The sequence below is a fragment of the Excalfactoria chinensis genome, chromosome 1, assembly GCF_039878825.1.
Source record: "Excalfactoria chinensis isolate bCotChi1 chromosome 1, bCotChi1.hap2, whole genome shotgun sequence".
NCBI classification, from domain to species: Eukaryota; Metazoa; Chordata; class Aves; order Galliformes; family Phasianidae; genus Excalfactoria; species Excalfactoria chinensis.
The window spans coordinates 151,450,783-151,476,382 of NC_092825.1; positions in this window are offsets into that span (position 1 = coordinate 151,450,783).

The following is a 25,600-nucleotide window of genomic DNA, read 5'->3' on the forward strand; positions in this document are numbered from 1 at the left end:
GGCCTCCTGCTGCTCATGGTTTGAGACACTGCATACAAAACTCAAGGATGACTAAATAATATGCTTTTCTGTCTGCAAGTAATTTAATATTTTCAAAAAACAAAGTTTTCAAGAACTTCCAAGTAGTAGACTTTCAAAACTTGATTCATTGCTTTTAGTAAATATCAGTGGACTTTTCCGGTTGCCAAGTCTGTGATAAACTAATGTGTATGTGATCATTACTACTATGGTATAAATGTACAATCTATTTTCTGTTTTCTTCTGTAGAAGGTTTTTGTTTTCTATTTATCTACCTATTTCTGTATATGTATATCTATCTGTCTATCTATCTATCTATATTTCTTCCTATACTTCTGTCATCTCAATCTTATAATCTATATCCATGACCCTATCTTTATTTATTTCTTTACCTGCATCTGAGTGAAATTATAATTTGGAAAAACAAAATCTTCCTTCTTCTGTTTCCTGTCAGTTTTTGGGTCTGGCTGGTTCTTTTTTTAGGACAACAAATGTTTTGAGATAACATTCCTTGTATGTAATAATTTGCAGGATTGTTACTGAGTCTTCAATACAGTTTGTCTGTGCTCAGGTTTATGTCTGTTTGTAATGATGCATGGCTGGTGTTGTGCTGCATGTATCTTTATGTTTCTATATCAGTAGAGTATTTATTGCAAGATAATTTCCTGGTTCTCACTGAAGAATTAGTATTTTCTATTTCTTGACCTAAATCTTATTATTTGGACTCTATATTCTCTGGGAGAAATTGTTTTGGAGGTTAAATCAAGATATACCTGAAATTTAAGTTCATAGAAAAGATACTAAGTAGGTAATAGTAATAAAATTATTTTTGAGCCTATACAAACTTGTGTAAAATTAACACTCTCTATTTGCAATTAATATGCAACCACAACAATTTGCTGAACAGATCAACTGTAGTGTAAAATACCTGTGTTAACAAATGCATGAATAAGAATTTTCTCATTTATGTGTAAACTAGTGTATATTTTAAATAAAATTTAAAATTAAGATAAGCAATTTCTGTAGCCATCAAGTCCACTTCTGTAAAATACAGAGTGAAACCCATGAAAGCACCTTGATTATTCTTATCAGCCTTTAGGGATGAACAGATTTCTCCTGCTGGGAGCATTTACAGCATAACTTTAAGATAGCAAAAATGCCTTAAAATAGTATAAAAATTGCATTAACATTTGGAAAAGAAAAAAAAAAAAAAAAAAAAAAGATAACCTAAAACTCATATTACTTCATGTAAACCAGGAAATATATTGCAAAGTGAGATGAAGAACCACGGTCAACAACAGTCTATTTTTAAGGAACAAGTTGGCTGAAAAGATTAATAACGGAATATTGACTCTAAAATGTAGGTCACTAATTTTCCTCCCCCAGAATTTCACACCTACAAAAAGGTGAACATCCTTTTTGTATTGTTTGTACTGTTATAAGGAAAACAAGAAAATATTTACCTCTTAGGAATCAAGCAAAGGTTTTAAATGATTGGAAAATGTACCTCTTACCAAGATAGACATGACTGCATTTATGGTTAATAGCAAGTATCTATTGGTGGATTTCTGGCTTTTATTCTATTAAATGGAAAGCTCCACTACAAAGAGAAACACCACATGATCTCTAATTGTTCAGAATACAAATCCCTTGAATATCATCCTATGGGATAACAGAAGTTTTTATTTTCTATTTAAAACTACATTCACTTTAATAAGAGAGCAATAGCAAACTGTTATCTAATCAATTACAAAATTTACTTTGGAGTATATGAAGCACAAATATACTGCTGTGCTCTTAGTAATGTCGAGTAATTCTCTCAGAATCTCTGATTTTATTTGGTGGTAAGTAACTATATTAACTGACACTGTGGAATTCAGGAGTAATAATTAATATGCTGGCTATGTGTTCTAATTTTTACTTTGCAGTGAAATCCCAAAAAGAAGACAGCAGAAAGTAATCTAAATATAATGCAACACACTTTTTTGTAATTCAGCTGTGCAATGTAAGAGCTATGTAAATTTCACTGAAAATAAATTTGTTTTATCAGAGGAGAAAGGTTTGTGATTGATTACAAGGCTGTATAGTTTATTTCAAGAAGTATTTACTATGGTGGCTAAAATTACAGGATTGTATTCTTACACAAGTATTTTATTATATATCTGTTCTCTAAAGATACACTCAGTATACATAACTTTCTCAAATGGGTCTAGTAGCTTTGGTTGCAGGATGCAACCATCTATAACCAGAAATTCACCAAAATAGCACTAAAATTCAAAAGATAAATAAGCTGGTATTGTGATGTGTACATCTCATGTCAGACAGTTAAAAATAGTGTTTGTGGTTCATTTTTAAATGCTTCTTTCTTGAACTACAATTATTTTGTAAATACTGATATTTAAAAAAAAAAAAAAAAAGATTAAATAATTAAGAGAAATTTTCCATTTTAATGTTGCACCATTGTGTAGGAGAGTGGACAATAATTGTATTGAAAACCATATGAGTAGATGTTGGTGGAACATGGCACCTTTTTTTTAATAATGTTCATCTTGGTATCCTGCACATCATTATTCTGTTTAAATACGGTAAGTCAAAAGACATGTACCTGTGGTAGGACATAGAAGAAGACTCTTCATCAAATAAATATGACTAGGCTAAAATTTGTGTACAACTTATATATAGATCAGCACTGTCTGAGGTATCCTCTGTATTCTGTGATGTCTACCAGAGATCATCTATCTGAGAATGTTTTCACTGGTTGGCTTCAAGAACCTGTCTACTTAAGAGTCAATGATGTTCTTTTTCCTAAAATGGATGCATTGAAAAAGTGCTAGTCCTCAAATATACCCACAGAATCACAATATTTCAAGTACAAATTCATACAAGTTGCTTGCTTCAGCCAGTCTTTTTCTGTCTGTTCTTTTAAACCAATCTTCGCATTCTACAGAACACGAGATTGAATACAGCCTGATAGCTGCATTTCAGAATCTCTGTAAATGTGCAACAGAATTTTGTATTAATTTTCTATCTTACAAAAGATGAAGGCTGAGAAGTAGAAATCGATAGAAATAGGATTTTCTATCACAGTACAAAGACATACCATGTTCTTACATTTATTAAAGATAATCATTCTCCAATTGATTGACTATAAATTGCATTTCTAAAATTCTATTATCTAGTACCAATGAAATTTGTATAGTTCGTTTTCCAAATTCAAGTATGTGTAAGCAAGTACCGTTCATGTCTACAGAATGTAATGAGATAGTTACAGATGGAGAGCTTTAGAATATAATATGATATTTCAGTTAGAAGCGACCTCCAAAAATCAATGAGTCTAACATATTCAAGGCTAACCAAAATTTAAAGTATATCCTTGAGAGCATTTTCAAATGCCTCTTGGACACCGATAGGCATGAGGCATCAACTGCCTCTCTAGAAAGCTGGTCCAGTGTTCAGTCACACTCACTGCAAAGATGTGTTCCCTAATTCCAGTTTAAGCCTCTCTGGTGCTCCCTTGGCAGTTGTAGAGAGCAAAGGGATCATTTCTTTGCCTCCTTTTCTCCAGAGTAGACAACATAAATGTCCTCAGGATCTTCTTCACAGGCACATGCCTTCCAGTCAATTTACCAACTTTTTAAACTCTGTACACTTTCAAGTATCCTTATTGTATTGTGGGGACCGGAACTGAACAAAATCACACAATGCTCAAGTTGAGACCTCATCAACCCTAAGTAAAGCAGGAAAAACACCTCTTTTGGCCAGCTAGTTGGGTTGTGTTTAATCCACCCCAAAATGTACTTTGACCTCCTGGCTGCCTGTGCACACTGCTGATTCATGTTGAGCCATTTGTCAGCCAGCAAGACCAGGTTCCTTTCAGCAGAGCTGCTCACTAGCAACTTGTCTCTCAGCTTGTATACATGTCTAGAACTACTTCATCGTCAGCTGTGGCACCTGGCATTTTCCTTTGCTGAACTTCATGCCACTGATGATTGCCCAATGTTCTAGTGTTTCTAGATGGACTTGAGGTTAGATTAATAGGTCTGTAGTTTCTCAAGTTTCCTCTCATACTCTCTTTGTTGCAAGGTATAACTGGTTAGCTTCCACTTTGAAGGTAACTGCCCATAAAGCCACAAGTTTTGGTAAATTGTTGAGAGAAGTTCAGCTATAACATCCACTATCTTCCTCAGTACTCAGGGGTAAGCACATCAGTTTCAATGGAATTATGAACACTGAGCTGTCATAATTTCAGTGATGATGAATGGATAATCACTTTTCCAGTTCTGGTACTCCAGTTCTAAGGACTAGGCAGCACAAAATTTGTGTGTGTGCATAAGAACACCATGGTCCTAAAGATAATTAATGTCAAATCAGCACTTGCTAGGAAGGATTTATTTATTTATTTATTTATTTATTTATTTATTTTAATATTGCAAGTATTATTCACTTATTTTAGCATAAATTTTCCTATAAATGCCCAATTCCTGCTTTAAGGGCTTTATTGGGTCATGATATAGCTTTTAGATAAATTAAATAGATTTATACTGTTTGAATTAAGGACAAATTGGCAAACTTTGAAAACTTCGGAAGCCAATTTTCATCCACTATAATTGAGTGGTGAACTTTGTGTCCACGAAGCAATTAAGAAAAATTTTTGAAGATGTACTAGGGATGGAAGAAAATGGTGAACAACATCTTGAGCTCAGTTTGGAAGATAACCAAAAAAGTTGGCTCCTCTTCACAGACTTAAGTACTCTTAGAGGCTACTAAAATTAACAAATACATGTGGTAAGCCCCATATCTCACACAGTACCTTAGAGAAGTGTTTACTGTTGTGACATGGGTTTTTAATTGTAAATATTTCATTAAACAAATAACACTTGAAAATGGAAATGTTAGTCAAGGGAGAAACAAGCAAACAAATAAATAAATGTAGTTCCTCAAATATTTTTCAGACAAAGTGAATTCGTATTTTAAACATGAAAAAACAAATTTTTGTGAAGGCAGGATTTTTTGTCAGTTGTGAGCTATGTCCTTCAGAAGACTCTCTTGATAATTTGAATACAGTTTCTAGCATGGAAATTTACTGCATTGTTGCTTTTTCATTGCTTGATGTTCATCAAAGTATAGAATAGAAAAATAAAAAATCTGGGACGGAGCAGACTGTGGCAAGACACTACTCAGTTTTTACATGGGGCAAGAAGACAACTGAATTTCTATGTTCTGTGTTTGCTTAGCCAACTTACAGAACTGGCTTTAATTAATTAATTAATTTAACTGCATTAATTAAGGGAAAAAGGGTAGGGAGATGGGAGTTGGGCTCAAGGAAACAAACAGAGCAATGGCAACGGTCTAAGGAGGAAAACTTTTTGCTAACTATGATATCAGACTGCAAGATAACACAATATAATACAATCTAATTGAAATTGAGGCTAATAAATCAAGTAAAATAAAAGAGAGAGAAGCCTACTTTGAAATTGAAGGTGCATGGCTTGGAAGCACACCCACACCTACTGCCAGGCAGTGAGAGAGAGAACGAGCATCACTTCCGTGATGTATTTCCCTCTCCAACCATGAGGTCCTGTGGGACATGTAGTTCTTCTCTGTGCTTCACATGATGTTATGATGTGGAATACCAATAGCAAAAATTACAAAACCATGACATCAGCAATTATGTATGGTAAAGGAAACATCTGACATAGTGGAGGAGAATATGAGAGATTAGTGATTTTCTTAACTGTAGCTCATCAGCTGTTAAGACTAAACTTTAACAGTATTTTGGCTTGTGTATACAGTTAAGTGGCTTTTCTGACTCTCTATTTCTTATGATTAGATTGCTTGCCTTCTGCTCAGGCTTAATTTTAATTATAACGTGTAGTTGCAATAAAATCCATCAAATTTACTTTCTGGTCTATTTAATTTTTTTCATCTGATATCCAAAGAACACTTTTGTTTTGTGGCAGGTACTTCTGGAGATGTTTGGACTCTAATCTAGCACTCTAATGAAAGTAGAGCCTTAGACTGCTCTGAGTTTAGTCTTAAAAGAAGTGCAACTATCAAAGAACTGAGTTACAGCTAACTAGCTGAGTTACGCTAAAGTGCAAAGTAGGTGATCTATTGGAGTGGTAGCAGCAGTGGCATGTATTGAACTATTAAAGACTGACTTCTACTAAATGATTAACATCACTGCAATTTGTCACAGCTGAATATAAAATGAATAAAACAATATTTTTTGAAAAAAAAAATAACATAAAAATCTCTCACTGAGATATATTTATATAAATGTTTACTGAAGATACGCAAATTGCGTTATCCCTGAGGGGAAATCTATGTATTGTTCCATGTGTGTACAAAGTGGAAGGACATTTTTTAACATCTTTTTTTACTCATGTGTTTAGGGATATGTGTTTCTTTCCAATTGCAAATAATACTGGAAAACTATTAAGAAAAGTAATATTATTTTATAGGTTAAATTTATAACAAATATTTTACAAGAAAGCCATAGGAAAAGGGTAGTAAAACAGATACGTTCTTCTTTTAATCAATGAATAGAGAGTTAATTCATTCTTTATCTCAGTAAAATTCAACCGGCACAGTGGTAGAATTGCTGCTTGCAACACCGGTGGCCCGGGGTTCGAATCCCCCCTGTGACGCAGGGGGTAGAAGTGCCGCTTCGCTACACAAAGGGCTCGAAACCCGGGAGTTGGACTCGATGATCTCTAAGGTCCCTTCCAACTCGCACAATACTGTGATACTGTGATACTTTTTCCTGGAGAGCAGAAAAGCAATGAAAAAGAATCTACTTTAATTCGGCTAGTATCAGAGAAGTAACAAGATCCTTTAAAATTACTAATAATCATTACAGAAAACAAAAACAAAAACAAAATAGTTTTCATCTCTGTAGCTAAGCAGAATCTTTTAAAAACAATAGCAGTCATAACAAACTGCAAAATATTAAAGAGCTCATTTTCTCAGAGACCTCACTACCTATTTGCATCCCAGAGACCAGAGAGAATGGGTTGACACAGTTATCAAGACACTCCCAACTGTATTTGAAAAGTACTAGAGGTCAGAAGTCCCTGGTGACTGGAGAAAAGGCAATGTAGCACCCATTTTTAAGAAAGTTAAAGATGATCTAGGGAACTACTGACCTGCCAGTCTCATTTTTGTGCTGGGGAAGATCATGGAACAGATCCTCTGGAAGCTATGATAAAACGTATGGAACAGAGAGAGGTGTTATGGAATAACCAACACGGCTTCAATGAGTGCAGATCCTGCATGACCAAGTTTAATGCCATTTATGATGGCATAACTGCGTCAGTGGACAAGGAAAGAACCACTGATGTCATCTATCTCAAATTTAGTAAGGCTTTTGATGTGGTCTCCCATAACTTCCTTCTCTCTAAACTGGAATGACATGGATTTGAAGGGTCAACTGACTGACAGATGAGGAACAGGCCCACCCAGAGAGTGGTGGTCAGTAGTTCAATGTTTGGATGAAGATCAGAGACAGGTGGCCTCCCTCAGAGATAAGTACGGGTACCAGTGCTCATTAATATTTTTATCAGTGACATTAGCAGTAGGATTGAGAGACCTCTGTCATGACAGCTCCCGTACAAGCTGGAGGATGTAAGGACAGAGAAGTGCCCTGAAAAAAAGGACTTGGGGGTACTTGAGCAGCCCCAAGCACACGTACAGGTTGGGTGGGGAATGTCTTGAGAGCAGCCCTGAGGAGAAGGATTTGATGAAAGAATCAACATAAGTCGGCTGTGTGCGCCTGCAGCCCAGAAAGCCGACTGTATCCTGAGGGGATACGTGTGGGAATGCATCAAAAGGAACATGGTCATCACTTTTATTTTGTATAAACTCTTCAGCTAGAAGGTCACTATTCTATTGTGTCTTAACAAAACCTATCATTTGAGCTTAGAAGTTCTTTTATTGCCGCAAATGCACTCTTATTTCTGTTGAAATATTATACATTATACATTGAGGTTCATCTCATACATTTTTAACTCCCACTCAATTCACCAAATAGGAAAAACAACTGTAAATGGCAATTTATGCTATCTAAAAGTAGATACATACAACATATTATGGTGACTCATTCTTTGATGATGCCTATTTATTTCCACTGACTTTAACGGAGTCTAGTCAGGAACAGAACAGGCATCTAATTTCAAATGTCAAAAGTTAGGATAGTTTGGTCCTGTTATTTTCCTATATGAGAGGGGAGATTTGGTTGTGAAGCCAGTGGTTTTAAGAATAACTTGGCAATAGGACAGCTGACAAAATGTTGTAGTTAGAAGAGTATTAATCTTCATGCAGCTCTGTCAATTCAAATAACATTTGAATACCACAAAAACATAACACTAAAAGATAATATGAATAATGTGAGCATGATGACAGTAGATACAAAGCCCCAAATAAAAGTGGAATATACAATGCTTAACTTACAAGAGAGTATTCAAATTAAAACATGGCACTAAGATACAGAACACCATGAGTAGAATTTGTTAAACAAACAAATAAATGAATGGTCTGTAAAAATGAATTAATAGCATGTATTAATTCAAAAACATTCCCTGACCAAGAAGCAAACCCAAAACAGCGGGATATCTGACCTCAATGAATTTATTCAAGTAGAAACTTGCAACAGAACATGGATTTCTAAGCCTTTTAGGTAAGTTTAAGCATATTTCTTCAATAATTATTTTACCTGAGCTTTCATAGTGAATGATATCATTATAGCTTGCTACTCAACATTTGAAACCAAAGGTGATATTTCTACTTGGTCAGCTCCAACTTCAGGTCCCAAATCTAGACTGCTTACTCTGGAAACTTGAGATCCATAAATAAGAAGAGTAACAGTTTTTGCTCCAATGTATTTTTAAAAATTCAAAAGGTAAAAATCTGCAAAATTGCAGCCATTTGCATACAAAGTGTAAATGAACATAATTGCATATATATGTGTGTGTGTGTGTGTGTGTGTGTTTGCATGTTGAAATACAAAAGAATTCAAATTGCAATTACAAATGCTTACTGATAACTGGGAAAGCTATTAAATGGGGAAGGGAGAAGGGAAGGAACAATTTTGCAGTTTTGCTGTGGCCCAAATTCCCTTGATTCTTTTTCCCTACTCCACCAGAAATCAGTGAAATAAACCTATTTTCTGCTGTACTGCATGTTGGTAATGCTTCTCAGGATATGTCACTACAGTCCTGGTGTTTGACAGAAAAAGTATTTGGTATTTGACATTTTTCCTATTTCAGAGTCACAGGGAGATGACCAGTCTCCCTGAAGAACATGAACAACTTCTGTGCATTATATGAAGAATAGAAACATTCTTTTTTTATTTTATTTTTTTTCTTTTTAATTTTGGAAATGCACTTCCTGAGTTTGTTGGTTTCTTTTTGTTTGCTTTTGTTTTGACTGCTTCTGGCTTTCTGTTGCTGTTTTATCTAAGTCAGACTTTATTCTGTACTCTGCAATTAGACTACAAAGATGAAATACCATGATAAATGTAAGGCTTTTCTGGTAGAAAAATGTTCAGTTTCTAGCATACCACTTTATTTTTTACATGCTCAAAAGTGTAGTATGGAATTTGAAGATAGGTTGCTGTTGCATTTTTAAAACATTATAAGTTGTTCAGATAATCACAGTGTTGGTTGTATATTTACAGGAGCTTTTTTGAATAAGTATTTCTTTCTATTTTTTTAATCTTTATTTATTTATTTATTTTAGGAAACTGTCATCTTTTGATGAATTGTAATGCTTTTCCCCTTGATGAAATTTCTCTCTAAATGCTCTGCTGTCAAACTCTTCAATGCTACTAGACATACTCATCCCAAGTAAATAGCAGCTCCTACCTGATTCTGATGTCACAGTTTCAGCCTCCATATCATGGTGGCATGAATCCAGTTAGAGAGGTATTTGGCAGCAATTTTAGGAACAATGTAATGTGTGATAAATTCAGAATTGATCTTCACTGATCTATTTAATAGCTCTGAATATTAATTAAAAGTAGTACTGCTGTTCTTCATGTATGTCCATAACAGGAATCATTCCCTACACACAGCAAGAAATTGAATACTTGAAATATGAACACTGCTATCGAAATTTATTCTAAAACGCTAAATTTCCCTTTCCCTGGACATCTTAAAATCATTTTGTCTTCTGTATGTATGAACAGTTTTTATATACTTATGAACTTGAGTTCCCAGACTACTGGAAATAAGAAAGTTGGAACAAAATTTTGGCAGTTTTGCTGAGAGTTGGACATGTTGAAATCACACTTTTAATAATAATTATTAATTTAAAAATGCAATCTCTGTTTAATTGATAGTTTTGATTCTTTTGAACTCAAAATGTCATCAAAATGTAAAATTATCAGAGAACATTAATTTCCTATTTTCCTTCTTTGTATTTTTGTGCAAAAAAGTTTCAACAAACTCTTCTGGCTTTAGGAGAAATTAGGACATTCACAGAAACTAAGATGTTCCTAATTTGCAAACACAGTGATTTTAAGTCCTGATATTTGCAGTCAGTTTTCACTGGGAGAAGCACCTAAGCAAACACCAATCCCCCCTTTGCGTTCTTTCTTCTACCATCTTCTTTTCAAGAACAAATACAAGATTCATGAAGGACCTGAACCTTCAGGAATATTGCATTACTTGGTAGAGTGAAGGGGTATTGTCCGCTGCACAACTTACATGAAACACAAGAGAAAGGAGGCTAGAACATACCCTGTACATATCTGTCACATATAAATTCATAGGCATTCTCTTTAAGTCAAAAAAGAAAGAAACAGAAGTTTTGTGTGGGGAATGCCATTCTCAAATTGAACCTTATATTGTACATAAGAAATTTTTTTTTTCAAGTTTTTATTCTTGGTTCCTGAAAAGATTTCTATTTGACATATTTTCAATAGCGGTATTTTTTATTTTTTTTTCTTTTACTTTTCTTCTTTGTACAGTATTCTGAGAATTAGTATCCTACCTAGCTCAAGCTCTAAGTTTCCAAATTTCTGTGCAGAAAAATCTATTTCCTGCAGATAATAGAGCCATTAAAGCATTCTGGTGTACCCAGTCCTGTGCTACTCTAATACTAAAAGAACCTTTAGCAGCACTGATGGTTACCAATCATTTATGATTATGTAATCAATTAAACAGTTGCTTCACATTATTTTTTTCAGTGAGTGTACATTTTTTGTTGTTGTTTTTATTTTTATTTTTATGTATTGAAAAACAAATATTTATCAAACTGGAATATCAGTCTGCATTTCTATCTTAAGCACTTTCTAATCAGGAAGTTCTGGGAAATGAGAACCAAATCTTATGCAGTATGTGACTCAGGCTTGTATTCTTGATTCACTATCATACTACATTTCTTGTACTGCAAAGGAAAAGCACTTATTTCGCAAGCGCAGAAGCAGTCTTCATTATTGTGTTAAAGCTGTTATGGATAAAATTACTCTTAAACTATGTTAACACTCATTAACATGTTATAGACACATTAAAAATTGAGGTAAGCTCATACTTAAAAGGGCTTAAGATTTGCCTCAAAAACAAAACAAAACAAATGAACAAACAAACAAAAAACACAGAAAGCTTCTATTACATTGATCAAAGGGAAGACACTAAACTTCAAAACACAGAAATGAAACCAATTGCATCCATGATTATCTAATTCCTCACTTTCTGGACTGGCTTGACATTTAGGAAAAGTTCCCTACAATGGACTGAATATTTCTCTTCAACATTTAAAAGCCCCTTGACAAACTCCCTGAAGCCTCAGAAGTCTAAGTTATTGTTTGTTTAACAAGTAACTTAAATTATCCTGTTAATTTAGCAAACTAATAAAAAAATAAACAAGGAAGGATTATTTGTATAACCTTATCTAGAAAGCTATGCTTTAGTCTTATATTCTTATTCATGTCAATGCTATAATGTGTTCTCTCCATCATAGTTATGAATACACTTGTCCCCCCCAAAAAACTACTTGCAAATTGAAGTCTTAGAGAAAGCAATTAATCTAACTATTCATGACGGAGGACTTATCAAGGTGACTATACAAAAAGAGAGAAAAATAAGTTGATGTTTTAAAAATGACTCCGCTGTTGTAAATCAGGGATAAATTCTTTCACTCCAAGCACACATTTTTTAAATAAATAAAACCACATATGTTCAGATCAGTGGGCATGCTGTCAACAGACATCATTCATGGAGGCTCGCTTACTTCTAACTGCCCATCTCTCCTCCAGCCACCCTTCATTTCTTGCACACACTTCCACACAACATATTGCTGCCTTTGAATTATATTCCACTTTTTCATTCCGCTTGCTACATAGGTCTTTCTCATTAAGCTAAATGTTATTCCTGGGCACAGAGTGATGTTGCAAGATAGACTGAATAGGTTTGTTCTCTTTCTTCCTCCTTTAATCAATAAAGCTACAGATATAGTATTGTTGTTGTTGTTGTTGTTAGATTTCATTTTGTTTGTTTTCTTTCTCTAAGTAAAAAGTGTATTTGAGAGATAGAAAATAATAACAATAATAATAATTTAAAAAAATAAATAAATTGCACCTGAGCTCTTCTCTCTGTTGCTAACTATCTTTATTACATAATTTCTTCTCACATAGCCCTTGGATGACTCTCAAAAGCTCACAAGAGTTGCAAGTATCCACTGTTTGATCTACCATCAAGTACGCACATCCTGGATCTGCCTGCTTGTGAGAAATGACAACAGGAATTTTGTTTAGACAACTAAAAAGAGCCACTCATGAATATACACCAGCGTGTCTACTGAGGTATTTAGTTGACTGGCCATAGGATTCTGACTTGCAATGAAGTGTTGAGAGTAGACACAGCGAGGACTAGAAACTATTGGCCATATTGACTCTGTTTTCACTGACTGATTAAATCTCAGTTTATGTCTCTAGTACAGAGCAGTAATTAAGAGAAAGTTCCAGCTTTCTGTCTTCCAAGAAGTGGTGGGTTGACCTTGTTTGGCTGCCAGCTGCCACCAACTCTTTCTCTCACTCCTTCTACTCAGGAAGATGACAGAAAGAAAATGTGATGAAAAAAAAATCATGGTTTGAGGTAAGGACCAGGAGACAACTTACCAATTTAAAGGTAAAACACAGTTTGCTTTGGAAAGATTGATTTCACCTATTGACAACTGATAACAGAATAGGGATGTGAGAATTAACAACAATCTCTTCCTGTCGTCAGGATCAACTTCAAACCCAGTTCTTCTACCTCCTCACTCAAATAATGCAGGAGATGGAGAATGGTGTTTGTAGACAGCTTAATCTTTTCTGCTTTTTCTTCCTCATGTTATTTGACTGGACTATATGAGATGCAATTCTTCATGAACCAATTTAACATGATTCCAAAAGTATACATTTTTTCAAGAACTGCTCCAACATGGGTTCTTTACCATATTCTCCTTCAGGAGCACACTGCTCCAGTGGAGATTCCCCACAGTCCACAGTTCCTGCCAGACAACTTGCTCCTGCATGGGCTCTTCTCAATAGTCTGCAGCTCTTTCATGGGGCCTGTTTCTACAGTGCTTCCTCTCCATGGGCTGTGACCTCCTTCATGCCACATCCTCTTCTGCCCTGTGGGCTCCTCCACAGCTGCATGTGGATATATGCACCTTGTGGCAACCCACAGGTTACAGGGAGACAGTCTGCTCCACCATGGGCCCCTCCTGGGCTGCAGAAAAACAACTGCTTGAAGTTGAAAACAATGCTTGAAGCACCTCCTGCCCTCCTTCTACACTGACCTTGATGCCTGCAGGGTTGCTTCTCTCAAATTTTCTCATTGCACTCTCCCAGCTGTATTTTTGTAGCATTTTTCCTCTTCCTTAAATCTGCTTTCCCTAATGTACATCCGGTGTTGCTTATTAGCTCAGCCTTGGCCAGAAAGATTTTGGAGCAGTGGAAGGAGGTGCATCCTAATCTGAAAGGGTGCACCTTCTACTCTTTTCCTCTGGGGGCCACACTTGTAGCTTCCTGCTATCATAATCTTGCCACATTAAACTAATAAACAAGATGTCCTAGGGTTGTAAAGAGAAGGTTTGCTGAAAAGTACATGTAGACTTTCATAGATGACATTTTCCTCATCCCATGTTGTGTAATAGTATTAGAATATCAGCAAATGTCACTAACATCTTTATTATATGTATACACACATTATACAGGGTGAGAATTATTAGATTCTGCTCTTAGTAGGGAGCATAATGAAAGTAACTGAGAGACTCTGTTACTTGATAGATATTCATTCTTGTTCAGAGTGGCAGAGGAACTTCTGTGATAAAACAGCAGAAACAAAGAAAGAATGAAAATTGTACAGGTCTTTATAATGGAGAAAATATGGGACAAGTCCAGTGAATCTATTAAATGTATAGTGGTGTTATATAGCAGAGAGCAATGCTAAACCAGTATTTTTTGCAAAGAAAAATGGTTACAACCGTGTGATATGAATACAGAAACAGCTTGTGTAAAGGAAAAGAATTATACTACTTCTAACTCTTCAGCCTATTCAGTTCAAGTTATTTCAGAGTAGGAATGAGAACTGCTTCCATTATGCAATTTAGTTCTTCCAAAAAGCTGAAGTCAAAACCTCTCACATCCACACATGAAAGTCACGATTAGTATGCCATTCATCTCTGATGGTTAATTTATTCTAAAAGCGTCCTCAGAATATAACAATGTCAACAGTGCAGGGCGCGCTGATAATGAAAGAATAGCAAGATATTTTCATGACAGGACTTGAGGGGCCTTAGCAATTCATTTCATTTGTCATGGTATCTATGAACATGCATCTATTAATTATCACTTATCAGCCAAGTCTGTCATTGCCTACAGAAGCACTCCTCTCCCTTTCCAGCAGAAAGACACTGCCTTGTAAATCACAGGTGGGCTGATCTAACCTCCCTAACTTTACAGCAAACCAGGAAGGGCAAATATTCTCTGAGTCATACAGTAAGCTCAGCTGAAAGACAACACCTCTCATCAACACCAAACAGTTGAGTTGCTGGCTGAAACAAGTGTTGAGACAGAGGTAAGAGCAGTACATATGTAGGAGCAATACATAGCAATATCCCATGCTGAAGAATGAGGTGCTAATTTATATTAACTCCCGAGTCTGAAAAGTCCTTTCTTGTTGAACAAATCCTGTTGAGTTTGTAAAAAAATAAAAAATAAAAAAATAAATCACTTTGTAAAAAAAGTGATCCGAAATTTCTTCATTTGAATACAGCAATTTTGTTAAATCAGAAATATATTTATTTTGTTTAAAATAAATACACTGTAAATGTAATAAATGTTCTTCTAATACTGCCACTGACTTAAAAGGAAGCAAATAAAAAATCACTTTGTATGTCTAATTACATATAAGCTAAGGTATTCCCTTATCATCAGTTTTGCATAGATAATTATTGGCATCTTTTAAGAAAATCTAATGATTCTATGAAAAACTCAAACTAACATTCAACCAGGAAATGCACTAAATGTGGTATCAATAAAAAGTTGTAAAACATTCTATGTTAGACAACCAATCACAAGGATTTAAGAAACAGCTACTTTTTCTACCCTAAAAACTGTTAATGCTGATGTTGAGTTGCAATGGATTATAATGATTATGGACTGTTAGATTTTAGAATATTTTTATTCTTTAAGGATAAGCAATTTGTGAAGAAAACATAATGCTTTATTAATTATGATTGTAAGCAATTGTTCTGTTATCTCAGAAGTCTATTTACCTACCTAATGGTAAAGGCTGGTTGTTATGATTTTTCCTTCAATTACTTCTTATTCATTTTCCTGGTTTTTTGTTTGCACCTCATCCACCTTCCCAGTCTGCACCAGTCTAATCAGCCTCATATGCAAGTTCTTGCAAGTCAGATTTTATTTAATAACAAAAATAAAACTACTAACAAAATGTTTTAAGAACACCCGTGAAGTTTATTGAGCATGCCTTGAACAGTGTCCATAAGACAACACAGATAGCATCAATTGCATTTTCGTATGGGTTCACCTCTTAACTAACTTCTGTCAGAATGTACCTATACTGAGAAATGTCCCATTCAAACATCAGTATCAGAGAAATTCATCCAAAAACTTCAGACAGGCACTGAATATCTGAATGAATATCTCAGGTGTTTCTGTACTGTTATTATTTATTCATTAGAAATATTTGTATTTGCAATTTACATTTCCTAGTGTTTCTTTGACTACAGTTTCCAATAATTCCTAATGTTCACCATTCAAGTACTTAAATAGCATGACATTTAATGCCTTTCCAGTTCACCCATAAAAATTGATTAATGTCTCTTCTTCCATTACTCTGCACCTATCCAACAGCATCACCCTTTAGCACTCTGCTTCATTTATGCTTTGGGTATGGTTCTCAATATACATGAAATTCTATGTTAACATTTTCAATAATAGAGGGTGCTTTTTCCTCCTGCACCATCTTCTCACATGAACATTCTAAATGTTCTTTATTTTTACAACTAAGACCTTGAGTGATATCATTATGATGATGATCATGAATGCCCCTGTTTATTGCAGGGGAGTTGGACTAGATGGCCCTCAGATGTTCCATCCAACTCTAAGGATTCTGTGATTATATTCTCCCTACAGTGAATCTCTTTTGCCAATGATGGTAATTAATAAGTGATCTCCCTACCTTTAACTCAAACTTTGAACCCTTTTTCACCATATTTTCTCTCTCCTTTGAAGAAGAACAATAAGACAGCATTTGTGGCAGAGTTAAACCATCCATCAGTGTGAAAACACCACAACATTGTCAATATTTTCCTAGAAGGAATATTCTGAGATAACTACACTATGGAAGAACTATAGCAGTGCAAAAAGGTAGAAGAACACAACAGAACCTTGATATGTATTCTTTGGGGAAATCCTTAGGTATTATTGAAGCTTAAATGTTAATTATTTTCATTTTTTTTTTCTTTTTTCTTTTTTTTTCTTTCCCCAAAGTCAAAGATTAAATAAAGCCTGTAATGTATTTTGTCTCACAGTCAAATTAGTATATTTACAGATATTTCAATTAAAGATGCAGCAAAAAAAAATGTCCACATTTATCTTCTGAGCCAAGGGAAAATAAGTCCTTTACTTGAAATCTCACTTTCTGTTAAATCCTTCATAGTAAAAAATTAGTAATAACCTGAACTGTTTAATCTTTGTGATGGGCAAGGTATATGTAAATAGCAAATTTCCCAACTATAAGAACTACAGAACTACGCAGTATGAAAGTGTTATAGTAAAACACTACAGAAAAAAAAAAAAAAAAAAAGCTTGAGGTAAGTGGCATCTATTGTAAGACAACACAGCTTGATATATGGGTATCTACTTTAATTTAAGAAATAATTTTCATCTTGTTCAGGTATATTGGGAGCTTGCTAACAGATGATACACTATGATATTCCTGCACTTCTGAATCAACATCATTCAATACTTAGAGCTAAATCTTTCTTAAAATGACCATTAACTTAAATGAAGGCTTTTAGTGTAATGAAGAGAACTCTAAAATTTATTCAAGCAATGTCCTCACCATACTCACAAAGATAAAAAATTCAAGAACTTATTTTATAATTAGAGACTTTCCCCTAAAGAAAAGTAGAATGACTGACCAAAAAATAAGCTATTCTATTAAAGCACATAAAAAGAACTAATAAGTTTCTAAAGAAAGCATCCATTGAGACATAATTGAAACATATGCTAATAGAGATGATGAAATATAAAATATGAGTCTTCTGGCATTTTTCTGCAGCTTTTAGATACGTTAGAGTCAATCTTTAATAATTTTGTTCTAGATGTCAGGCACTGATGGTCAGGCACTGGAATAGCCTGCCCAGGGAGGTGGTGGAGTCGCCATCACTGGCAGTGTTCAAGAAGTATCTGGATAGAGAGCTAGGAGATATGGTTTAGGAGTTTTTCTGTAGGTATGGTAAAGGGAGGATGGTTGGACTAGATGACCTTATAGGTCATTTCCAACCTTGTGATTCTATGATTTGTTCTATGATGTGTTCTATGATGTCAGTATACAGTAATTGTGTCATAACAAACCTGAGGATCTCCACTGATATAACTAATGCACATCTTTGAAGAACAACTCAAGTTTTATAACGCAGTCATTGTATGAAATATTATTTTGACCACACTAATTAAAGGATATACAACAAATGATTAAGTGCCATCAAATTACAAAGAATGGCTCATAGAACGAGCATTAGCAGTGTGTCTAGCTGTGAATGACCTCTGCAGGATATAACCTGCTGGAATGGAAATGGCCCACCTTAGTCAAAGACTACAGTAGTAATAAGGCAATGGAGGTGATCAGAGGTCTAGTACTCAAGCTCTGTCTTTATCAGATTTTCATTTGTCACTGAATAGTTATTCATAAATACTTCCAAAAATCTTTTGCAGTATATGAGGAGGTGCTCCAGATAAGAGGCAGACATTATAAATTAGTAAATAAAAATAGTACATAACTTCAGAACACTAGATCCTTTGGCAGAATCCCAAGCACTGACTTAAGGCATAAGGAAATGCATTTGAGTGCTTAAGGTTGATGTGAGTAAAACAAGCGAGGTTTCCTTTTGAGGAATACTTTGTTGGAAAGTTTTCATTTGATGAAGCATAATGAAAAGTAAAAGTTCTATCTTTCTGATAATACAGGCCTGTGCTGGAAACCACAGGACTCCAGTTCAATTTTGTTCTTTGGAAGTAGATCTGAACTCAGAGCAGGCCTACTGTACTTCTCTCACACTCTGATTTTGATAACCACAAAGTTTTCAAGCCTCCCTTCTGTAGTTTAACCCAGCAGGCAGCTAAATGTCCCACAGCCTTTTGCTCACTCCCTCCAGGTGGGATAAGAGAGAGAATTGGAATCGAAATAGAACTTGAAGGTTGAAACAAAAGCTATTTACTAAGACAGAAAGGAAGAATGGAAACAAATATGTAATGATAACAATACATATATATTCCCAATGCAATCCCTCACAAACCATCAACCAATGCCGAACTAACAACACAACCAACTCCTTGCTAACGAATGCCCCACCAGCAACATGAGGTCTCACTGCCTGCTGACTAACATGCAGCAACCCTGAGGTAACATTAATCCTCTACTTATTCCCTTACATATTTATGGCCTTCACCACAGGGTATGGAATAACACCTTGCCTAATCCAGGACAGTTGTCCTAGCTCTGACAAATTCCTGTTGCCTTACCATAAAGGCAGTAGATCTCCCTTACTGGATACCCCTGTTCTGGCTCCCATAACAACAGACAAAACATCACTGAATTATTAATAATCTCCTCAATCACATCTCCTCTTCCTGCCCCCCATCCACTTTTTTTTTCTCCTGATTCAGTGTTTGTTTAATTACTGAAACAATGTTGGAAAGCTCTCCTATGAAAAACTGACCAGTACCTTGATCTTTATCCTGGAACTTGCCTCAAATGTTTCAAATTCATTTTCGTCTTAGCCATAATGAGGACCTGAAATCAAACTGTTCTTAGAAAGTGCTTTACAAGCTGGCCCCATTCAATGAATGGGGACTGATGTATCACTTTTTCATGGTTCTTTTTGAAAAAGATGTGATTTATGCTGTGATATGGAATAAATTCCAGCACATTTTTGAAAACATAGTTGCAGATTTTTAATTAGGCCTACAGTTACTGTAACCATCATTTGTTTGTGACACTTCTTCAGTAAAAAGCTATTTATAAAGTGTGGGTAGTCTCCTACTAACATGCAAGCTATACAGACAAATTAACGTATGTTTTCACTAATTTTAGTAGCACAAGTGTTCCTGCTGATGGGCATCTCAGCATTTGGAGCATAACTTGACAAGCTGCTTTTGTTTTGTTCCTATACCGAACTTACTGTCTGTGAGTATGGACAGGTTAATAGTCCTAAAATCCTTCAAGAATTCACAAAACATTTATACAATAAACAGTATGTGCCTATCTCTTTTCCACTCAAGTAAGAAACAACTTTTTAAAAGTCTAAAAAGTCATTCATTTCTGAAATCTGTTATAATATTCCCTACAATAGCACTAGGTTCTTTTGCACTTGAACAGATTATCTGATATGAACACCCTTTTAGCAAGGCCCCAATAGATCTTATCTAGGGCTTTGCTTCTTCCTAGTCTGCTAAGTCAGAGCACTCCAAAACTGGAGAAAATTTCCCTCTGTTCAAAAGCTCTTATGTCACAGCTCTTAGCATCTAGTACACAGTGCCATTTCAGGGACAAACAAACTGGAGAGGATTTATCTAATAGACATGAGGTACATTTAATTAATGATAGGTCATAGCTGACTGGGGTATTTGCAATTTCAGTAAAGCATGAAAGGTTTTCAAATACTTATTAGCCCATACCATTCTAATCTCATAATAAACTCATCACAGATGGAACAGGTGAAAAAGAATGTTTTCTTAGTACAGCACTGTGTTGGGGAACACGAAATAAATACAGTACAATTCTCTTACACTTCTATTCAATTGACTAAAATCCTTCAGATAGTAAATATCTGATCAGGAGACCATTTTAAAAGGATTAGTAGTTTGAGTGGTTGACTCAGAACATGATGACTAAACTTTATCTTTTGCAGACAAGACTACACAAGCTGAACTACATCATCATTAATTAAAGACTAATATTAAGCGAGTGCTTATTTAAAATATTACTTCCTCTAGAGTGGAACTGAGTGGGTGGGATTTATTTCAGTTAAAATTCAACATCTATAGTATAGAAGATATGAATAATACTTCCTAACAGAATTCCCAGGAAAAAATTCTATACTAAACCTGAAGCCATATAATTCAACTTATTTTTTTAGAGTAAAACAAACAAACAAACAAACAAACAAAAAAATAAAATAAATAAAAAATATATATGAATTTGGGAATGGTTCTTAGATCTTGAAAATCAGATAATTTACCTCTTCACACTTCTTTCACAAATGTCTCTATACTACATTCAGTTCTCTGCTGCAGTAGCCTTAAGATTTTGTAATCTGGTACTGCTGATAAATAAGGATATGAATACTATTATAATACCACAGACAGTCAGATATTGGTAACAAAAACTTCCCTGACTGATATAAAACTTTAATTCAAATAGAAAAATAAATAAATAAATAAATAGCATTATTTTGTTTACTGCAGATTTATCCTCACCTGAATAAAGATGTTTGAATACAAAGATCTAGATAAAGAGAATGTTAATATTAATCCACTTTGAAAATGAAGTTTGACCCCAAAAAAATAAAGAAAGAAGACAGGGAATATCAGGAAAAAACTGGGAAATGGGAGCTATTCATAAGTCCATGCTTAGACAAGATTTTTCCATATCTAGAAATGTGTCACATACGGTTATGGAATTCTATGACCGTACAAGAATTAAATGGCAAGAAAGAGACACGCTTACACTGTACTGCCTTACATAACATTTAGTTACTTAGGTTAGGATATGATTAATTCCAGTCTTTGGCAATACTTCTACTGTTGAATGAAATGCTAGATACTCACTCATCTGCTGAAGTGACATCAAGAAATTCATACCAACATTTCTTAGAGTTCACTTATTTCACAGCAGAACAGTACAAAGAGAAAGTTAGATGGAAATGTTCAAAGCCAAGACAGAAAATGAATTATATATTAGGATTAGTCCTCCATCTTGATCCTTGGACCTCCATAATTTAGCCGTATAAAAATACTTTGTTGATGACTGATTCTTTCAATTGACTATAAAGTAGCATAGAATTTGAATATTCACAAATTGGAATTTCTATCACATACATCTAAAGAAATGTGAAATTAAATTCTGATTGACACTTCTGCCACTTGTTACACTTGGCTCATGGATTTACCTTGAGTATCTCTACACTGAGTGCAGTATTCAGTCAAGTATCAGTAGGGTTTTTTTTTTGTTTGTTTGTTTCAAGTTTAAAAAGTATGCCTGAAGGAAGAGGGCTAATTGGCAACACACTGTCTTTCAACAACTCCTTGAGGGAGGCCGACTTTTATATAATCATCTCTAAGTATTTCTAGGTCTAAAGAAATTAGCTGCTAATGAAACACTATCATTACTTCAAAAGTAGTCACAACAGTAGACTAAGTGAATACATCTTTACAAATGAGGAGAAAATGTCTGAGGGCTTTTAGAATAGAGAAATGTTAATAAAATGTGTACTGATAGTACATTTAAAAGATTGGAAATATATTAATAATTTATATTGTATTCATATATCTTTGTATATTCATTTAATATTGCATGGGTTAGTTCTATGGCATACCAAGTATTAAAAATTATGGAAAACACCATGTTAAAGATGCCAGTTTAAAACAGCTGTATTAAAAATAATAATAATGATAATAATAAAAAAATAAATAAATAAAAGAAAGATTCTCTGTCTGTATGGTCCTTCTTTATTACTGAAAAGTTATAAACGAAGAATTCAGTTATACCATAAATGTTGCTTAGCTGCCAACTTATTTGTTTGGGAATTTGTGTTGGCAAGATTACTTTCCACATTGGAGTACCACGGATCACAGAAACAGTGCATTGGCCAGCTGCAGAAGTGATCTAACCAGCTTATTTTGTATAGTTCTTCCTTTTATCACTGATAAGGGATTCTCAATGAGCTCTATGATTGTTATAGTAGAATCTAGCTATTCCTTGTCCAGCATTTGTTTGCTTCAGCATAAGATTGACTTGACTCATAGAATTGGCCACCTGCCCTGGGATTGGTTGGGTTAGAATTAATTTTCTTCATGTTAATTCATATGAAGCTATGTTTTCATTTTAGGACAAAAACAATAGTAACACACTGATGATGCTGAGCAGTGCTTACATGAGGACTTCTCTGACTCTCACGCTGCCCTACCTGCAATGAGGCTAGAAATGCATGAAGAAAAGGAGGTGGGGCATGGACAGGACAACAGATCCAAACTGATCAAAGGAATATTCCATACCATATGATGACACAGTATGCTATATCTTTCTCTTTTCCTCCCAGTACTTCTGAAAACTGACAAAACAGTATTCTAGGATTTTCATTTATTCAAAAAAGTGTGTTTTGTTGTTGTTGTTGTTGTTGGTTGGTTGGTTGGTTGTTTTTTGGGGGGTGGGAGGGGTTTGGTTAGGGTTTTCTTTATGTTTTGTTTGTTTGTTTGTTTTAATCTTTAAATACTTTTGAATAGAAGATAAACATTTCAATAAATAAAACAGTATAATCTTTCAACCTGACTGATATATAACAGCTAACACCCTGGCTCCACTGAACTTACATAGAGATCTTACCATTGAATTCAATGAAGACTGTTTTAGAACAGCTAGAACAAGTATGTTGTCTTAGTAGCTCATTTTTATGAAAAAAAAAAAAAAAAAAGAGAGAGAGAGAGAGAGAGAGAGAGAGAAAGAGAACAATATGTTCTTTCACAGAGTAAAGCAATATAATAGAAAAGTAATATGACTGGTTTGGAAAGACCAGTAATAAGGCAGAGCAAAAAAGGGTAAGCTATTTGAAACCAAAGGAATTCTTCTGAAAAGAAAAAAAAATATATAAAATAATTAAAAAATAAAAATAAAAATTGTGCCGACAAGACAGAGGACTTTCCAAATAATCTTTGTTCTTTATTTAACAATTCTCATAAAATGAAGGAAGTTCAAAATTTAGGACAGATTCAGATTGTTCAACACTATTGTTACAAAGCACGACCAGATGGTAGCCACCGTAAAAAAGGTCTTTACAAACTAATATATCACTCTGAGTCTTCTTTGAGGGCACCTACTCTTTCCAGTCCATTGTAGTTGGAGCCTAGAAAATTCAGGAAGTCCTTTATCACTGAACTAAAATACCACATGACAAAAGAAGACTTCTCTGCATCCCAGAAAAATGAACAACCAAGTAAGGCTACATACCAAACTCAAAATAAATAAATAAAATAAAATAAAATAAAAATTTAAGAATTTGCAATATGTTAATTCTCACACTTTTAGGAAGAAATTCAACACATCTCCCACTTCATATGAGTGCTTTATTATCAGACCTTTGGCTATCTTGTGACCATATTCCCTATTCCTACTGTTAAAACCAGTACCACTGCAGAAAGTCACTGTGGATTCAGTAAGGGTCTTACTGTTCTGTCCAGCCTTCCCTAAAACCACTCTCCTCTCTTGCCCATGGGCCAAGAGACATAAGCGCATAAAGATGTGTCTGTCTACACCAGAAACCTGCTGCCTGCGCCAGTCCCAGAGTTTATTTCCTTATTTGTCCATTCTCATATCTATTTCTGTGATTCTTACAGAATTTCCTATAGAAATGTCTTTTGTGGCAATGGTCCATGAGCATATCTCCATCTCTAATTAAAATTCTCCTGTAGGACCTTCTTCTACAATGTATAACATAATACTATCCATAAAAATTTAATCAGTTTAATCAAATCACCTATCAGCAATTTGTCACATGAAAAAAAATTAGAAACTCTTCAAGTCATCCTTTCTAATCTTGCATTCTTCCCCTCTGTAGTCTAATACAAGAGCTAGAAATGAGGTTTATCTGTGTTAACAGGAAAGCATCTAGAGGATCTTCACATAGTTTAATAAATAGTAATGAATGATAATCAATCAGTCTCACTGTATTTATCCAGCAGTACAGTGAAGCCCTCACTTTCAGATGAGTTAATGTATTCTCTAAAATGAAACAAACTGAAACAAATGACAGGGTCAAAATAAAATAAAGATTCTGTAGTGAAGACAGATGTATAACATTTGAACAAGAAAATATTAATGCTTTACTTCAAACATCAGGAACTAAAATAACTATACTAAAATAGACTATTTCAGACTACCTACATGTATTACTCAAAATCTTGCACTTATATGCAGCCATAGAGAATAGCATTTGTCTTGCTCAAATTTAAATAATTTAGATATTGTTTATTTAATTTGTCAGTCACTATACACTGCAAAAGGAGAAAAGATATTGATTCCTTCCAGTGAGCTACTCTTTCCATGCATCTTCCTAAACTGCTTGCAATGTTTTAATCTCTGGATATATCTACTGCATTCTACTAATTGTCTTCAGAAAATTATTTCAGTTGGACAAATGCTTTTAGATAATTTTGGAAGAAAATACAAAATGATAAGGGAATTCTCCTAAATTTCCAAAAATTATAATTTGGATATTTCATGTGAAACTTAAATTTCATGTAGTTGTAAATGTTTCATGTACTAATCTTGACAGGTTAGGTGATGATGTGCAAACTACAGTCAATGATAAGAGAACTCCAGGAACCTCTATATCTGCATTAAGTAGAAATGTATAATAGCAGTAAAACATAACCTCACACATATCTCCCACATTATACCACAGTTTATTGTTTTCCCCTTAAGCAGGAAAATAGAAGTGGAATTAATTATTTTTCTTTTCCTAAAAAGAGGAAACAGTTTTCATGAAAGAAAAATATTTTTCATATTATTAGTTACTGAAAATCTTTCAAATTTTCAAATAAAATATGACTCATTTCTCATTTTCCCTTGTT